Here is a 19,126-nt window from a genome sequence, read left to right as displayed (position 1 = left end):
AAAAAAAAAAAAAAAGGCTGGTGGCAAGGATTCGGTGGAATAGAGAGTACAGAATGAAAGCCGCCTGGGAGACTGTCTGCAGGAAGACGAAGACCAGAACTGTCCATATAGGGGATTGTAACATCTCCTGATGCAGGAAAATGAAGGTCTGTGAGCTTTTGGGAGCTGAACAACTAATACCAGGGAACGCTAACATAGTAAGAAATAGAGTTGGTTTTCCCTTTTTCATCCATTAACTTTTATCTTCCTGTTTGCTCCTCTCTTACCCCTCCCTCCTTTCTTTCCTTCTATCCTTCCTTCATCTATCTGCATTGAACACTGGCTGTGTGCCAGGCGTAGGAAGACATGAAGACATAGACAAGACCCTTGTCCCGATAGAAGTTATGGTACTGGATTGATGGGGTAGGTATAGAGAATCAAGTTAAGAAGCGCAAATAGAACAAGATGACAAAAGCTTTGATGTCCTGACTCAAAGATGTAGGTACAATTGTGGGGAAAGAGGACATTTTCCATCCAATTCTGAGATGAGATCTGTGTTTTAAAAGATGCAGAAGAATCTTCTAGCTCATAAAAAGAATAAAGGAATTCAAGAGAGATGACAGCCATGTGGATATGCTGAGGGCCTAGTATGGTATGTGCTGAAAACCACAGTTGTCCCACATGTCTAGGGAAGATGTGGCATTTGAGATGGTTAAGGAGATGAGGCTAAAAGTAGGCAGATTATAAAGTTCATAGAAACTAAACTTAGAAGTCTGAACTTATTCTGGGTGCTCTGGAATGTAATTTTAGGATTATAAACAGGAAAATAAAATAATCAGAATTTTTAATGATAAATGAACATTAATGGTTTATTTACTGAGGACATTTTATGTGCCAAGCATTGTTCAAGAGCTACTTACATAGTATTTAACTCAATTCTCTGCACAAACCTCCAATAAAAGTATAATTAGCCTCATCTTAGAGTTGAGGGAATGGGAATTTAGAGAACTTTTTCATAGGATTGGAGCAGCCAAGGTAGAGACTGAAGGAGGTATGGGATGGTGGTTAGAGCTAGATGGGAAGGACTTGGGAGAGGGGACTGACTCCATGGAAATGATGGAACTTTTTTTTTTTAATTAAAATACATTTTTAATTTGGAGGTAATAGCTTTACAACTTCCCTGGTAGCTTTACAATATTGTGTTGGCTTCTGCTGTGCAACAGTGTGAATAAGCTATTTTTTGGGCTCCAAAATCACTGCAGATGGTGATGCAGCTGTGAAATTAAGACGCTTACTCCTTGGAAGGAAAGTTATGACCAACCTAGACAGCATATTAAAAAGCAGAGACATTACTTTGTCAACAAAGGTCCATCTAGTCAAGGCTATGGTTTTTCCAGTAGTTATGTATGGATGTGAGAGTTGGACTATAAAGAAAGCTGAGCACTGAAGAATTGATGTTTTTGAACTGTGGTGTTGGAGAAGACTCTTGAGAGTCCCTTGGACTGCAAGGAGATCCAACCAGTCCATTCTAAAGGAGATCAGTCCTGGGTGTTCATTGGAAGGACTGATGCTGAAACTGAAACTCCAATACTTTGGCTGCCTGATGTGAAGAGCTGACTCATTTGAAAAGACCTGATGCTGGGAAAGGTTGAAGGTGGGAGGAGAAGGGGATGACAGAGGATGAGATAGTTGGATGGCATCACCAACTCAATGGACATGGGTTTGGGTGGACTCTGGGAGTTGGTGATGGACAAGGAGGCCTGGAGTGCTGTGGTTCATGGGGTTGCAAAGAGTCAGACATGACTGAGCGACTGAACGGAACTTAATACATATATTCTCCTTCCTCTTGAGCCTGCTTTCCACCCATCCCATCCCACCCCTCTAGATCATCACAGAGCACCAATCTGAGCTCCCTGTGGTATACAGGAGCTTCCCACTAACTACCTACTTTACATATGATAGTGGAATGATTATTCTTAAAGAATTATTCTGAGAGACTTAAGAAGTAGACTTTTGACTTCTTTCAAATATGCGTGTGAGGAGAGATGCTATTTGTATATCCCCTTCTAGCCTTATTCAGATATGCAACCTACATGGATACTATTAACTCTTTTAAGTATAAAATATTTTTTCTCTTTTTATTCCCTCTTTGCCTCTTTCTACCTACTGAAGCACAGGAGCTTAGGGAACAGAAATTCTGATTTTAATTCACCACTGGTAAATGTTTTTCTTTCAGTGAGCCTGTGTGAACAGTCCCTGCCACCATGCTGACAGGGGAAGATTCTGAACTGAATTAGGGTGCCTGCTTAACACAGGGATGTATCCTGAATTCTCAACAATGTCAAACCAATTTTTCTATTTGCTGAAGTCTTGATCCTTCCCTCAGAAACAGACTGAATCCTTGATTCCAGTTTTAGTTCCTTTTGATTGAAAGATTAAACAGGGTCATATTTCAGGTGTTTCAATACAGGAAGCAGAAAACAGCTTCTTCCTTTCTTGACTAAAGTAGAGTCATGGGCACTTATAATCACAAAGAGGGACCACGGTGAACGTTCTCTTTGTCTCTGTATTCAAAATCCGTTGGAGTCCATTAATTTCAGAAGCATTTGATTGCAATGGGGGTGGGTGGGGGAGGGAGTGAAGAGGAGTCAAATGGATGTGGAAACATCCTCAGATGGAGTTGTTTCTTATACCTCAGAGACTGAAGATGCTGGAGGATGTAGAATTCCAGGTTGGCTCTGCCCTTTGGTATTTTACAGTGGAGCTAACTTTTCCCGAGAGTCAGGAAGGCAGTCTGCACTTCCTTCACTTCTGAGTTTTAGTGACATCACTCTTAGACAGTATCAAATGGCCTGGAAAAAATGGAATTTTCTTGTTCCTCCAGGGGATTGCCGACCCTCCCTGGAACCTCTATTTATTTCCGTGAGAAGGACTTAGACCTGCAGGGCACCGCTGAATGTCTGAGGACTCAACAAAATCTTCATTGCTGGTTGTTGCAGATACTGCCCTCGTTTGGTCAAGCTGCCCAGGAAACCTGCAGATCAGCCCATCAGTGCTGTGTTTAGCCTTACACACTGAACTCCACACTGTGATCAGTTAAGTTGCTTATTAGAAAACAATGAAAAATTTATCATAGCCCAGGGAACTGAACTTGCTGGTTACTTACACACTTATTACCTTATTTGCAGAAAAACAATGAAAAAATAACAATATTTTGAGGAGAAGGTGATTACAATTATTTGCAGCTCTAACAATTTTGAGAGAAGGGGAAAACACAGCTGAGAATGTGTTAGTGATGTAACTAGAGTTACAGAGCCAGTGCAAGGCCAGGAGGCAACTTGGTTTCCTGTCTTCCATGGTGTTGCTCTGCCTGTAGTTAGTCCTGCCCTGCTGTTATTAATAGGAACCTTTCAGAGTTTTAGCCCCCAGTGAAGTCAGTAGACTCTTGGAGTTAGACCAAAGAGATTCAAGACAAAGAGAGCTTGGAGATTGCTGGAGAATGGGTATCTTAGCATTGGTCAGACTTGAGGTCAAATACAATAAAAGAAGCACTAAGTAGCTTGGCCATCCCAGGGCATCTTGTGCCTCAAGGAATTAAAATCCCATCAGTTCCAGCCAGACTGGATGAAGTTCACTTTTAGATCTCCTGGTTTATGATAGGAAGGTTGTAGTGAATTTTATTTTTAGTTAAGGTATGGAAGCCTAGATATTCATTTTTACGGATTTTACACAAAAGTCTGTAAAGGAAGAAAGAAAATAATAATGGAAACAATAGTCATACGTTTTGAACAGTTTTCTTTCTAGAATTCAAGCATATACTTTTTCACAGGTCAATCTTTTAAAGGAAACATGATGTTTTCAAAAAAAAAGAAGCAATCTTTTAAAATATGGTCATTAAAATAATGTATTGCTTAAGCAGATAAGGACTTCCCCTGGTGGCTCAGATGGTAAAGCGTCTGCCTACAGTGCGGGAGACCCAAGTTCGATTCCTGGGTCAGGAAGACCCCTGGAGAAGGAAATGGCAACACACTCCAGTACTCTTGCCTGGAAAATCCCATGGAAGGAGGAGCCTGGTAAGCTACAGTCCATGGGGTCGCAAAGAGTCGGACACGACTGAGCGATTTCATTTTCTTTAAGCATATAATGGTGCCTCCACACAATGAGTCACTATAGAGTTTTTAAACTTAATGGTGCTGAAAATATCTAATGAAAACAGAAACATATACATATCATTGTGTTTAAAGAGCAGTATATACAGCAGTATGAAGAGGGTGTGTGTGTGTGTGTGTGGTAGGGAGAAAGAAAGAGGAGAGAGAGTGAAGGACTGGGAGGATAGATACAGAACCTTAGCAGTCACTACCTCTGATTCAGGGATGTGCTAACTGGGTTATCTGGGAAGCAGACACTGACAAAGTTGGGAGTGCAGAAGGACTATTAGGATTTAACAAATGGTGTTAGGAATACTTTATATCCACATGCAAAAGAATGAAGTTAGACCCCTATCTCATACCATACACTAAAAGGTTAAACTCAAAACGATCAAAGACCTGAATATAAGACTTAAAACTATGAAACTCTTAGAATACAAAAGAGGAAAAGCTTGATAACGTCAGATTTGACAATGATTTCCTGGATACAACACCAAAAGCACAGCCAACAAAAATGAAAATAGATTAATTGGATTGTATCAAAATTAAAAACATGTGTGCATCAAAGGACACAGTCAACAGAGCGAAAAGATAACCGATGAAGTGGGAGGAAATATTTCCCAACTCTATATTTGAAAAGAGGTTTATATCTAGAATATATAAACAACTACAACTCAACCACAAAACCCCCCAAATAATCCAACTAAAAAAAAATGGACAAAGGACTTAAATAGACACTTCTCCAAAGAAGATGTACAAATGGCCAATAAGCATGTGAAAAGGTACTCAACATCACTAATCATTAAGGAAGTGCAAATCAAAATCACAGCATGATACTATCTTGAATCCATTAGGATGGCTGCTATCAAAAAAAAAAATAAAAGATAACAAATGTTGATGAGGATGTGGAGGAAGTACAATCTTTAACATTTGCCATGGGGAATGCAAAACAATATGGTATTTCCTCAGAAACCTAAAAATATCTTTACCACATGACCTAGCTATTCCATTTCTGGGTATATGTCCAAAAGAATTGAAAGCAATGTCTCAAAGATGTATTTACACACCCATATCCATAGCAGTGTTATTTATTTATTTTTAAAATTATATTATTTTTAAAATATTTATTTAGTAGTGGCTCATGGAATCTTTAGGTGCAGCATGTGAAATCTAGTTCCCTGATCAGGTATCAAACCCATGCCCCCTGTATTGGAAGGCGGAGTGTTAGCCACTGGGCCACTGGGGAAGTCCCTTATAGCAATCTTATTTATAATAGGCAAAAGGTGGAAGCAACCCGAGTTGGATGAACAAATGAAGGGATGAACAAAATACAGGTAATACATACAATGTAATAGTATTCAGCCTTAAGAAAGGATTGAAATTCTGACACATTCTTGAACCTTGAGGACGTTATACTCTGTATTTGTCAAAAAGACAAATATCGTGTGATTCTGTTTACATGAAGTCATCTAGAGCATGGGTCTCCAATTTCCAGAATCTAATGCCTAATGATTTGAGGTGGAGCTGATGTAATCATAACAGAAATAAAATGCATAAAAATGTAACATGCATGAATCATCCCGAAACCATTGCGTCCCCCTACCCCAGTCCATAGAAAAATTGTCTTCCACGAAACCAATCCCTGGCACCAAAAAGTTGGGGACACTGTTGTAAAGTTGTCAAATTCATAGAAACACAAAGCAGAAGGGTGCTTGCCAGGGTCAGGGGAGGGTCGGATGGGAAGTTGTTAAAGGGGTACAGAAGTTCAGTCTCAACAATGTGAGTGATACTGAACTGTATACTTTAAAAGGGCTAATAAGGTAAATTTTATGTTATGTGTATTATTTGACCTCGATCAAAATAAAAAATGAATTATTGGGGTTAACACTGGTGGGGAAAAAAAAAGGGAGGAAGGAATATTAAGCAAGGGAACTGTCAGATTGTGTTGTAGATGGTCCATCCCAGGCCAGCAGGAGTTCAGCAAAGACAGCCCATTAGAAGAGGGTGCTTTGGGCAGAAATGGCTAATCCATGGCTAGTCCTTAAAATCATATTATTTTTTATTTTATTTTTTTAAAATTTTATTTTATTTTTAAACTTTACATAATTGTATTAGTTTTGCCAAATATCAAAATGAATCCATCACAGGTATTATTTTTAAAATATTTATTTAGTTGTGGCTCATGGGGTTTTCAGTTACAGCATGTGAAATCTAGTTCCCTGATCAGGTATCAAATCCATGCCCCCTGTATTGGAAGGCAGAGTGTCAACCATTTCCTTGACTTTGATTGCCATAAATTTGGCCACCATGGCCTTACTTGGTTCCTGTTTGGGGGCTGCCCTGAGATAAGCAGGACTTCATTTGGGAACCTGAGATGGATGCCTACCGAAGGAGATAACATTTGGAGGTGGTCAGCCAGGCACATTCCTGGAGTCTGGGCAATGATTCCTTCTTCGAACAGGCATCTGAGTGACACATCTCCATGACTGCCACGTGGGACTCCTTTGCATTTATATGTATTCCACATTTCTAACAATAAATAAAAGTGACTGGGATTCCCTGGTGGCTCAGTGATAAAGAGTCTGCCTGCCAATGCAAGAGACATGGGTCTGAGCCCTGATCTGGGAAGACTCCACGTGCCACAGAACAACTAAGCCCGTGCACCATGACTATTGAGCCGAAACTGCTGAGTCCACACGTTGCAACTCCCGAAACTCAAGTGCCCTAGAGCCCGTGCTCTTAACGAGAGAAGCTTTTGCAATGCAAAGCCCGGGCACTGCAACTAGACAGTGGCTTCTGCTCACTGCAAATAGAGAAAAGCCCATGCAGTAATGAAGATCCAGTGCAGCCAAAAAGAAAAGTTATTTTTAAAAGTGACTTCTTAATCAGAAAAGAAATATAAGTTATTAGGAGGGCTTCCCTCATGGTTCAGATGGTAAAGACTCTGCCTGCGATGCAGGGGACCTGGGTTCGATCCCTGAGTCGGGAAGGTCCCCTGGAGAAGGGAATGGCACCTAATTTTACCTGTGGAGCAATTAGGTCCATATTAAATATCCATTTCAGATTGTCACATTCAGATCTCTACCAAGTAAACACATCCCATTATAATAAATTGAGGAGTTATGGATCCTCCTGTGAATTGAAAGAAAATAATTGTTCTGCCACATCAGTTTATATTTGTAAACTTGATATTGGTATGTGAAATGGGCATCGACTTTAGATACTGCCTACTTTAATTGTGTCCTACATTTCTACCAGAGTATAAAAGACATTCCAGCGGGTCAATGGAATGATATCAACCACCACAATGGAAAAACTTTACAAAGCTTCGTTTTATTTCTCTGGAAACAATGGAGTCCTCCTGGCAGGCTTAAGGCAGAGGTAGAGACTTTCAAAGCAGGCCTAGGTACCTGCAGGAAGACTGTCAGGTATCATCATCCAATAATGTTGGTAAAAAAGTGTTCAGATCCTCACATGAAAGGAAGCTTCTAAGAACAAGATTCAAGTGAAATCCTCAGAGTGACAGCTCTTTTAACTTTAAATTATTTATGGGTTATCTACCTGCATTTGGGGTAGGTTGGTGTCAAGAGGGCTTCATTCACAAAAGAATAAAATTTTCTAATTTCAATGAGGGGAAGATGAACTAAAGGAGCAAGAAAATTATAGAGCAAATTATAGATCCAAAGGCTAAGAGAAATGCAGGACTTTGGGTTTTTCCACATGCCAAGAATAAGGGCACTGACGTGCTGAGAATTCATCCATGAAAAATTACTTGAGTTAAAATTACTTTCGCCTACAAACTCACAAAATGGAGGATCAGTATACTGCCAGCAGATAGAAAACACTGACTAATCACATATCTCAGACTAAAGCTGTTTCTGCTATACATTTCTGAGATCTGGCTTTATGTCTAATTAAGCAACTGAAATGATTTATAGACTTTATAACATTTATAACATTCACTTTAGATGTGCGATGTGAAGGCAATTCTGTCTTGCTAGACTTTACCTGTTTGAATAGGAATGTTAAGTCATCAGCGGTGAAACTCAGTTAAATCTCTAAAGATTCACTTGGGTTTGGATAAAGCTAAACAGATTGCATTACTAACACTGGGCAAGATTTTCAAGTTCTGCTAACCTTGTATTCAAAATCACTCCTCCGTAATCACTGGGACATCCTTGTTATTCCTCTTCATGTCAGCCAGGATCTGGCCTTGTAGCGCACACCAAATGTCTTCAGTCCACTCCCACCCCAGACCCTCTCTCCCTGCTCCGAACCCAGAAACATCAGAGGCGAACTGGATGGTACTATTGGGACATGTCAAGTCCTTCGCTCTTACTGTTGGAGAGCTCTGTGTGAAAAGGTGACCAGGGCTGAGATATCCTAAAGGCACCTCTCTGGATGCTGGGCTAATTAATAATAGACTGTGGTGAGACAAGGATGGACTCGTGAGACCAGTGAGGATGCTGTTGCCTAATTCAGGCAAGAAAGATGATAGTTTATAGATGGATGCAGGGAAGGTGATAAAAAACGCTGAATTTCCAAATAAATTTGAAAAGTAGAGCAAACAGGATTTGCTGGCAGACTGAATAGGGTATGTGTGTGTGAACCAAAGAGAGAAGGCAAGGACCAAGGATGACTCCTAGCTGGAAGGACAAAGTGGCCATTGGTTGAGATGGGGAAAACTGTGGAAGGAGCAGCACGTTTGGAGGAAAGCTCAGCAATCAGTTTAGGACATGTTGAGTCTGAGGTGTCTGTTCAGTTCAGTTGAGTCTGAGGTTGAATTCACTTGAGTCTGAGGTGTCATGGTAAATAGATAGATGGCTTTATCAGTCTTGAGTTTAGAAGCAAGGTCTTACTGGGAGATAGCAATTTTGTAGATGTTAGTGTTGGATGGTCTTTAAATTTATTAAATGAGATGCGATCACCAAGGGATGAGGTGGAGAGACAGGAGAGGGGGACCAAAGATGGGTCTGGAGACTCTAACACTAAGGAGAAATCAACAAAGGAGACAGAGAAGGAGTTGCCAGCACGACAGGGAGAAAAAAGATAAAAGAAGAGGAGATGGTTTCCTGAAAACAAAATGAAGGAAGTGTTTCCAGTGGGAGAGAAGGCTCAACAGTGTCAGCTTCTGCTGATAAATCAAGTGCAATGAGGATTGAGACTTTACCACTGGCTTGAGTAACATGGAGGTAATTATTGTCTTTGGCCAGTCCAGATTTCCTAGGATAGTGGGGAAACAAGCTGATCATACTGAGTTTAATGAGAATGGGAATGGAAAGATATGCATTGGAAATAATTAGTATAGGTGTCTCTCAATAGTGCTTTGTATCAAAAGGCATCAAAAAGATCCCATTCTAAAAAATGTTTTGCTATAAAGATAAATAGAAAAATAGGGCAGTAACTGGAGATAGAGTCAAGAGAATTTTTTTTTTTTTTTAGCAAGAGGTAGAATAGAGTGTTTTAGGGAGATAAGAATGCTCTAGCAGAGGAAAAAAATCAAAGATGCAAGAGAGAGAGAGAGAAAGAAGAAGAAATTGCTGGAGAAAAGTCTTTGAGGAGGCAAGGGTGGAGGAAGCTATTGATCATATTGAAAGGTTGTCCTTAGATATGTGTGTTGACCATTGAGTCATAGCAGTGATTTTCAAAACTTCCCATTAGAATCACTTAGAGGAGTTTTTACACCTTCTGCCGTCCATCTCTTATCCCCTAAAATTTAAAAACAGTTTCTGGGGGAGGACTTTTAAGCAAAATGTTTCCCAGATGGCTCTTAAGCTTTAGCATGTGCCAAAGTCACTCCAAGGACTTGGTAGAATACAGATTGCTAGGCTCCGCCTCCAGAGTTTCTGATTCAGTAGGTCTGAGTCCATCTGAGAATTTACAGTTCTAATATCCCAGGTGATACTGATGCTACTGCATTGGGGACCACTCTCTCAGGATCACTGATCATAGTAACAGGAGAAAATTGTAGTGTGTGGGGGCCAATGAAGGTAGGTGGGTCAACTTGAGAAAGTTCTCATCTGATGATCTGAATATTCTCAGTGAAGTGAAAATAAAGCTTATTATTCAAGAGTGTGATGAAAGATTGGAACGATGTCATCAAAGATTCAGGATAGAGGAAAGAAAGTGTTAGGTGCTTTAGTCATGTCCGACTCTTTGTGACCGCATGGACTGTAGCCCTCTGTCCATGGAATTCTCCAGGCAAGAATACCAGAGTAGGTTGCCATTTCCTTCTCCAGGGGATCTTCCCAACCCAGGGATCGAACCCCCATTTCCTGTACTGCTGGCAGCTTCTTTACCATCTGAATGACCAGGGAAGTCCAGGATAGAGGAGAAGGTATCTTATGGTCATTTAGTAAGTGACAGAGTAGGTGTTCTAAGGGAATGTAGCCTAATTTGGGGCAGGAACAGAGACCACTTGAAATTGGAAGCCATGAATTTAAAATGAGACCAACCAGCATGTCCACCTCCCCCCACCTCATTTTACTCTTGCCACATTTAATTGCAGAGATCAAGTGTAGAGAAGGTAGAGAGATGAGCTTGACTAGGGTTCAAGTTTTGCAAAAGATGGGTTACAAAGTGATAGAGGAGCAAGAGATTGAGAGTGTTCACCAGGAGGGTTTACAATGATTGACACGGTGTTTAAGTTTGGGTCAAAGGGAAAAGGAAGACCTGAGAAATGTGAGTGGAAAGGGGGCGGAGTTAAAGGAATGAAGTTTTTTTTTTTTTTATTGGAGCAGCAGGATAGTTGTTTGTTAGAGAATAGAATTTTTGAAATTGAGGTTAAGGAGGAGTTGCATTTATTCATTTTGACAGGACCTGTGTTATGACCAGGGGAGTCTGTGATTGAGCAACTGTTCAGATGAAGATTATGGTGGAGAGGCATTTCATGAGCGAAGAGTTGGGCTACTGGGAACATCATTAATATGAATAAAGATATCACCGGGACCAGGACTTCCCTGCTGGTCCAGTGGCTAAGACTACACACTCCTAAGGCTTGGGGGCCTGGGTTTGATCCCTGGTCAGGGGACTAGATCCTATATGCCGAAACTAAAGATCCCACATGCTGTAACTAAGACCAACTCAGACAAATGAGTAAATATTTAAAAAAAGAGAAATGGAGAGGGAAAGGCAGTGAGCTGGATGCTAAGGTTTTTGAGATACAAAAGGAATGCAAAGCTAGGTCTTTAGGAAGAATAGACTGGCGTAGAAGTGAAAACCCAGGAAGACTTTTCCTAAGTTCCCTGCTCAGGGTATGAGGTGGGGGGAGAAAGTCACCACCTCTTGAGGGGATTTGAGGGGCAGCTTGCCCTTGGGGAGATCCAGTTATCTGTTGGACTAGAAAAGGCAGTCCTGGAGAAGGAAATGGCAACTCACTCCAGTGTTCTTGTCTGGAAAATCCCAGGGTGGAGGAACCTGGTCAGCTACAGTCCATGGGGTGGCAAAGAGTCGGACACGACTGAGCGACTTCTCTTTCTTTCTTTCTCTTTCTTTAGGAAGGGCGGTAAAGCCCTAGAGGAGAGTTGAAGTGATTGGATGTTTTGATGATGTCTGGCTCAAGTCCCAGAAGGCACAGCAGAAGAGTTTCAGGACAGAGTCAGGGACTGGAACAGAGCCAGGGTTATGACAAGATGGGGGTGGTTAGAGGCAATGAAGGTCACTTAGGAGTTAGAGCTTCTTGAGTTGACCCATATAATTAGCCCATAATTCAGGGCTCCTGAATCATGTATGAAGGCCAGGGAGGGGTGGTCTCACTCTGGAGCTCTGGAGACATGAGGCTGTCTCTCCTCTCCTGAGGATGGAGTCTTGAGTGCACAGTGAGGAGATGTTTGACCCAGAGCATACAGTCAAAATCATTCTAATTAAAGGAAATGATTTTGTGAATACTGCCCAACTCAGGGGGGAAAAAAATCTCTAATGATTACAGGGAAAACTAATATAACATTTTGGAAAGAGCTCAGTCCTTATTTCTGTTATATAAAACACAAGGGATAAAATAAGAATATGAGAAATTGCCCCCATCCATCACTCTTTCAGTTGGGTGATTTGGTTAATTTGTCCAGCTTTATCTAGCTTTCCCAAATTTTATTTTGATGTATCTTATCAAAATTGCCCACATAATTGCTTCAACTTTGTACCACATTTTATGAAAGTGGTCTTTAAGATTTCTTGGCAGAATCTTCATCTGCAGGCAAACTCAGTTATTTTGTTTTGGTATTTCTTTAACCCTTAATTTCTCTGGATTTGGTGGTGTCAAATTCAATCTAACTAGTATTTATTGAGTTTTGGTGTGCATGTGCATGGTTATATCCTCTGGGAAATTCAGAAGAACTCTCAGATGCTGGGTGGCTTTCAGTTCAGTTCAGTTGCTCAGTCATGTCCAACTCTTTGTGACCCCATGGACTGCAGCACACCAGGCTTCCCTGTCCATCACCAACTCCTGGAGTTGGCTGGGTGGCTTAAATGAAACTAAATATTGCTTTACATTTCTCAGCAGTTTTTCCTGCTGAACATTTGCAGATATCAAAAGTGCATCCTGAACTCAAATTTATTTTACCATGACCAATAAGAAAATTAAAATTTATAGTTTAAGAAAAGGCCTGTGTATGTAGAAACTCCCAGCAACATGAAATTGTTTATAGGGCAGAAACTATTTTACAGGTATAACTAGAAAATCTGACTATATGAAAGGGTTTCTCCTCTAGTTCCTACCACCGATCTCTGTTCTTGCAGTGGTCCCCAACATTTTTGGCACCAGGGCCGGTTTCATGGAAGATAATTTTTCCATGGGCCTGGGTATGGTTTGGGGATGATTCAAGAGCATTACATTTATTATGCACTCTATTTCTATTACTAATTACATCAGCTCAACCTCAGATCATCAGGCATTAGATTGTGGAGGTTGGGGACCCCTGGTTTATTGCACGTACATGCATGCATAGTTGCTTCAGTCATGTCCAACTCTTTGCAACGCAATGGACAGTAGCTCGCCAGGCTCCTCTCTCCATGAGATTCTCCAGGCAAGAGTACTGAAGTGGTTTGCCATCCCCTCCTCCAGGAGATCTTCCTGACCAGGGGTCGAACCCACATCTCTTATGTCTCTTATATTGGCAGACAGTTCTTTACTACTGGCGCCCCCATGAGCAACTCTTGGCAAATATTTCTACTATGTGTTGGCTACATTACCATTACCTTCCATTCCCTCTCCCACTTACTTCATTCAGGAGTCACTGCTAGTATTCATGGAGATCACTAATACCGGCTGAGTTGTCAAGGTCTTAGCCCCATCTTCATCTCCATGTGATCAGCGTTTAGTCCTTACCTTGTTCTCTCACCTCTTTTGACTCAGTTGATCATTTTTTCCATCTTGATACATTTTCTTCTGCTGTTTTCCTGAATCCCACATTCTCCAGGTTTCCTGATTCTCCTTTGGCCATTCCTTGTCAGACTCCTCCTCTTTCAGGTCCATAAAATGTTGAGGATTCAGTCTTTGGCCCTCCTCTTTCCAATTGACATTCCTTTCTTAGTTGCTCTCATGCAATCCTGTGGTTTTAAAAATTGTCAATAGGATGGTGGTTCCTGAATCTTTATTTCTAGCTGTGAGTTCTCCCTGAACTCCAGACTCAAGTGTAGATCTATTTGACATCTCCATTTAGATGTCTAGTGGACATCTCAAACTTACCAATGCCCTTGAGGCTGGACCTGATGTCTTCCTCTTTCCAGTTTTGCCCATTTCAGTGACAGATACCACCATTTACTCGGTTACTCAACACCAACTGTCACATTTCTTTTCCTTATACCCAGAATACTGTAGTAAATCCTTTGGCTCTACTTCCAAAATATGTCAAAAATTCAGCCATGCTTCATCATTATCAACCTTGTCCAAGCTTTCACCTGGACAGCCACCAAAAAACCTTACAACTCATCTCCTACTCTTGTTTGCCTAGAGCCTAATTTGCATACAGAAAACAAAGCAAGCCAATCAGATTGTGCCCTTTCTTATTCCAGAACCCTCCAGAACACTCCAGAACACTCACATCACAGTGACTCTAAAATGCAAAGACAAAGGTCTACATTTCTTAGTCATTTTCTCTCACGTTCCCCCTTTCCATGAAAGCTGGCCACACTGGTCTCCTTGCTGTAACTCATCTCCTTGCTTTAATATACAAAATATGTTTCTATCACATTTTTGCCTTTGCTGTTTCCTTTGACTAAACAGCTTTCCCCCAAGATATACACAGCCTTGCTTTTTATTATATTCAGGTCTCTGTACAAATGTCATCTATTCAGAAAGGACTTTCTGGACCATCTTATTTGAATAGCAGTACCCTCCCACAAATCGCCCCCCACCCACCACCCCAGCACACCACATTCTCCCTGTCTTTCTACTACACTCATTGTTCTTCTTGAACTCTGTACTACTTGATGTTATGTTATATATTTATTTATTTTTGTTTCTTCCAATGGCATGTAAACTTACCAGAGTCAGGGATCTTATTTTATTCCTCTGCTGTGTCTGAGGCATTTAGAACACTTTGAAACTTGGAAAAATTAAATTACTGCTGGTAAGGTAAGCCAAAGTAGCAACTCCCTCCAGGAAGACTTTTGATAATGGTAGACATTTGACAGATGGCCTGGAGTTATCTTGTTCTAACAGTTGTTACTGTCTAAGTAACAATTTCTGATAAGGAAACAGAAAGAACATTTTGTATTTTTATGTTTTAAACCAAGTGGTAGAGAGACAGGCCCATAATAAGTGCTCAACAAATTTTTGTTGAATAAATGAATTAAGAAATGAAAGAATGAATACAAATATATCTGTGTATGTGTGATATATGAATTACATAGAGATCACATCTCAAATTACTAGATCTTCAGATAATTTATTTTGCAGTAACTATGCCTCTTTGGTTAAAAATATTATTTAATGAAGCAAAATAATTTCACTTTGCTTTAAGTAGTAAATGATTATGACATTCTTTCTCTATGTCTTCACTAGGTTTAAAGCAAAAAACTTTCTATCAGTCTAAGAAAAATGAGTGTATTTTAATTAACCAGTCCAGTAAAGAATCTGTCTGAAATGCAGGAGACTCACAGGAGACAGGGGTTCAATCCCTGGGTCAGGTACCAATGACCATGACCAATAAGAAAATTAAAATTTATAGTTTAAGAAAAGGCCTGTGTATGTAGAAACTCCCAGCAACATGAAATTGTTTATAGGGCAGAAACTATCAGGAAGATTCCCTGGAGGAGGAAATGGCAACCACTCCAGTATTCTTGCCTGGAAAATTTTGTGGACAGAGAAGCCTGGCAGACTACAGTCCATGGGGTCACAAAGAGTCCCACACAACTGGGCATACATGCATGTCCATGTATGAACTCTTACAAATATACTTAAATTGTAGATGTAGAACCATTTAAGACAGAATTATCTGTGTTTTCCAAACCTTTACACATCAACTCCTCATGACAGAAATTTTGGGAAAAACTGCATATCCACAATAAAAACATAATAAGACAATTTATTGAATTTTGGAGTGAATTTTTTTTTTTATTCTTGCATTTTTAACATACAAAGCAATTTAGTTCAGTTCAGTTGCTCAGTCATGTCGACTCTTTGTGACCCCATGAACCACAGCACTCCAGGCCTCCCTGTTTACTCCTGGAGTTTACCCAAACTCATGTCCTTTGAGTCAATGATTCCATCCAACCATCTCATTCTCTGTCGTCCCCTTCTCCTCCTGCCTTCAGTCTTTCCCAACATCAGGGTATTTTCAAATGAGTCAGCTCTTCACATCAGTGGCCAAAATATTGGAACTTCAGCTTCAGCATCAGTCCTTTCAATGACTGATCTCCTTTAGGATGGACTGGTTGGATCTCCTTGCAGTCCAAGGGACTCTCAACAGTCTTCTCCAACACCACAGTTCAAAAGCATCAATTCTTTAGCACTCAGCTTTCTTTATAGTCCAACTCTCACATCCATACATGACCACTGGAAAAACCACAGCCTTGACTAGACAGACCTTTGTTGACAAAGTAGTGTCTCCTTTTTAATATGCTGTCTAGGTTGATCATAACTTTCCTTCCAAGGAGGAAGCCCCTTTTAATTTCATGGCTGCAATCACCGTCTGCAGTGATTTTGGAGCCCCCAAAAATAAAGTCAGCCATTGTTTCCCCATCTATTTGCCATGAACAAAGCAATTAGAGCTTTACTTTCTTGGACATGAAATTTTGTCCTCCCTTTCCTGTGGTAGCTGTGTTAGACTCTTCTTTCTCTGTTTTGCATTTCACACGGAAAATAGCAAGAACTGAGCGTAGACAGAGCCGGAGCTTGGAAAGGTTCTGAGTTGAGTTTCAGGAAATGTGGTTTCTAGTCTCTAGCTGTGTAATCTTGGGCACAGCACAAACCTTTCCATGTCTCCAAAGAAGAGGGTATTCTTTTTGACCTTTATGATAGTTTTTCACTTTATAAGTCTTTGGTTTATAAAGTTGATATCAATTTATTACAGTGTGAGATTTCCTCCCATTGAAATAATATACTCTTCAACACTGCACTCCACTGATGAGACCAAAGTAACAAGTTTTAAAATCACTTGGAATCCTAAATTTTTGCCACTCTGTATTCATATCCTTGTATTTAAAAAGTCAGTTCTTTATTAAGAACTCACTTGAATTATGTAAGGTATAAGCAACATTCAGTAGGAGCTGGTTAATTTCTTGTATGAGGAAGAATGTGACAAGAGTTATCTATTTGCTGAGTTTAATATGCTGGGTTTAATATAGTTGGGGAAAATGCAGGACAAAATCAAGGTTCGCCTTATACTGCACTATTGTATTCAGAGACAGAGGGCGATTTCTCTTCTCTAATATGCATTTTACATGTCAGATTTCCCCTGAGGATGCTCACAATGTGAAAACACAGGATACTGACTTCAGATAGTTGAGGTGCTTATCAAAGGAATGATTTCAGTGAGCCCAGACTTCTGCATCTTCCCATGTATAGAAAAGTGCTAAATTTCTTAGCCTGACATATCTGATCTTCTTTAATTAACAATAATTTTTTGATGTTCAGACTCTCTGCCTTTTGTTGCAAAACTCCTGTTCCCTTCGCCTCCTTGAAGCAGTCTCTCAGGGTTACATGAGATGCTGCCTCCCGGGTTTGAGGCCCTACAAATTCCCACTGAATAAAACATAACTCTCAATGACAACAACAAAAATTTTCATCGATGTCAAGCTTTTCTACAATTGACTTTATAGTATACGGCACACATTTTGAGTGCACAGTTCTATGACTTGTGACAAATGTACAAGCCATGTGCTGTGGATTAAATTGTACCCCCTAAAAAGATATGTTGAAATTTTAACCCTAGTAGTCTTTCAGAATGTGACCTTATTTGAAGACAAGGTCTTTACAGAGGTAATAAGTTAAAATGAAGTCATTAAGGCAGCCCATAATCTAATATAATTGGTGACCTTATGAAACGGGGGGATTTGGTCCCATGCACGCAGGGAGAATGGCACGTGAAGTTTGCAGTGATGCCTCCACAGGCCAAGCAACTGCCCCAAAGTAGGATTTTCTATGGGATTTTCCATGCAAGAGTACTGGTCAGTTCAGTTCAGTTCCTCAGTCATGTCTGACTCTTTGAGACCCCATGGACTGCAGCATGCCAGGCTTCCCTGTCCATCACCAACTCCCAGTGCTTGATCAAACTCATGTCCATTGAGTTGGTAATGCCATCCAAACATTTCATCCTCTGTTATCCCCTTCTCCTCCCACCTTCAATCTTTCCCAGCATCAGGGTCTTTTCAATGAGTCAGTTCTTCACATCAGGTGGCCAAAGTATTGGAGTTTCAGCTTTAGCATCAGTCCTTCCAATGAATATTCAGGACTGATTTCCTTTTTGGATTGATTGGTTGGATCTCCTTGCAGCCCAAGGGACTCTCAATAGTCTTCTCCAACACCACAGTTCAAAGACATCAATTCTTCAGTGCTCAGCTTTCTTTACAGTCCAACTCTCACATCCATACTGGATACTGGAATGGGTGGAGTAGGTTTCCATTTCCTTCTCCAGGGGATCTTGCAGGGGTCAAACCCGAGTCTCCTGCACTGCAGGTAGGTTCTTTACCACTGAGCCATCAGGGAAGCTCTTAGGTGGAAAGTTAAATCACTTCAAAAAAAGGACTCAGACCTTCATCAAGGCATACAGGTACTGTATCCCTGCATCAAGGGAGCAGGTACTGCTCCCACATGGGAGTAGGAGAAGGGCATGGCAAATTGTCAAGGCTGTGGATAAGGGGTCAGATTACTATAGCAGGATTTCCCACCAATACAAGAATAAGTTCTCAGTAGGCAAGCAGCTGGCCAAGGCTCTTCCAGGCGTATTAAATGGGGCCTGAGAAACAGAACCAAGACAATTCTCAATTACAGTTCATTATAGAAGGTTTTCTTGGTTGGGACTGAATCAGTAACTGGTTGGGACTGAATCTGACAATTGAAGAGACTGATTCTTGTAGGAGGAAGGAGCTGCAGAGGGGTTGGAAGAGAGGGACTAATATAGGTTGATCATGACATAGGGTGATCTGGCTTACCTGTGCCCGAGGGGATTCCTGGGACACGGGCCTCTGAGTTGCAAAACTGAGAGTCCTGTTTTAAATGCTGGTCATCCTATGAAAAAATGTGTTTGATAGTCTTGGTCAAATGCCTCCTCAAGTGTTGCTTAGGGTTAAATATGAAAAAAAAAATCCTTATGCAAAATGTTTAATGTAGTACTTTCTGAAATGTGGTAATTTTAAAAATAATTTTGGGAAGTAACTAATATTCACTTTTTACTGACATATCTCATCATAGAATCTGAGTTTTAAAATTGAGATGGAAATTAGATGTCATTTAATTTTTCATTGTGTAAATGATAAAATTGAGAGCCAGAAAGACTTGAATAACTCAAGTTTGTATAGCTCCCAAAGGGCATGCAATTTTTTTGAGCCCAAATTCTTTGCTT

At 40.5% G+C, this 19,126-nt stretch overlaps 1 long non-coding RNA gene across 1 annotated transcript in view; it reads right to left on the bottom strand.

Annotated features, from left to right (window-relative positions):
• The window catches only part of LOC138987345 (uncharacterized), a 79,343-nt gene extending 64,550 nt beyond the window's left edge, over nt 1-14,793 (bottom strand). Inside the window, exons 1-2 of the long non-coding RNA XR_011463870.1 lie at nt 14,608-14,793; nt 13,450-13,670 (exon numbers count right to left, since the gene is read on the bottom strand). This is a non-coding gene — a long non-coding RNA (uncharacterized lncRNA). The remainder of the gene's footprint in view (nt 1-13,449; nt 13,671-14,607) is intronic.
• Between the last annotated feature and the right edge of the window lie 4,333 nt (nt 14,794-19,126).

The sequence above is a fragment of the Bos mutus genome, chromosome 1, assembly GCF_027580195.1.
Source record: "Bos mutus isolate GX-2022 chromosome 1, NWIPB_WYAK_1.1, whole genome shotgun sequence".
Lineage (NCBI taxonomy): Eukaryota > Metazoa > Chordata > Mammalia > Artiodactyla > Bovidae > Bos > Bos mutus.
Note: the sequence above shows the minus strand (reverse complement) of the source record. Positions and strands in the feature narration are given on the sequence as shown.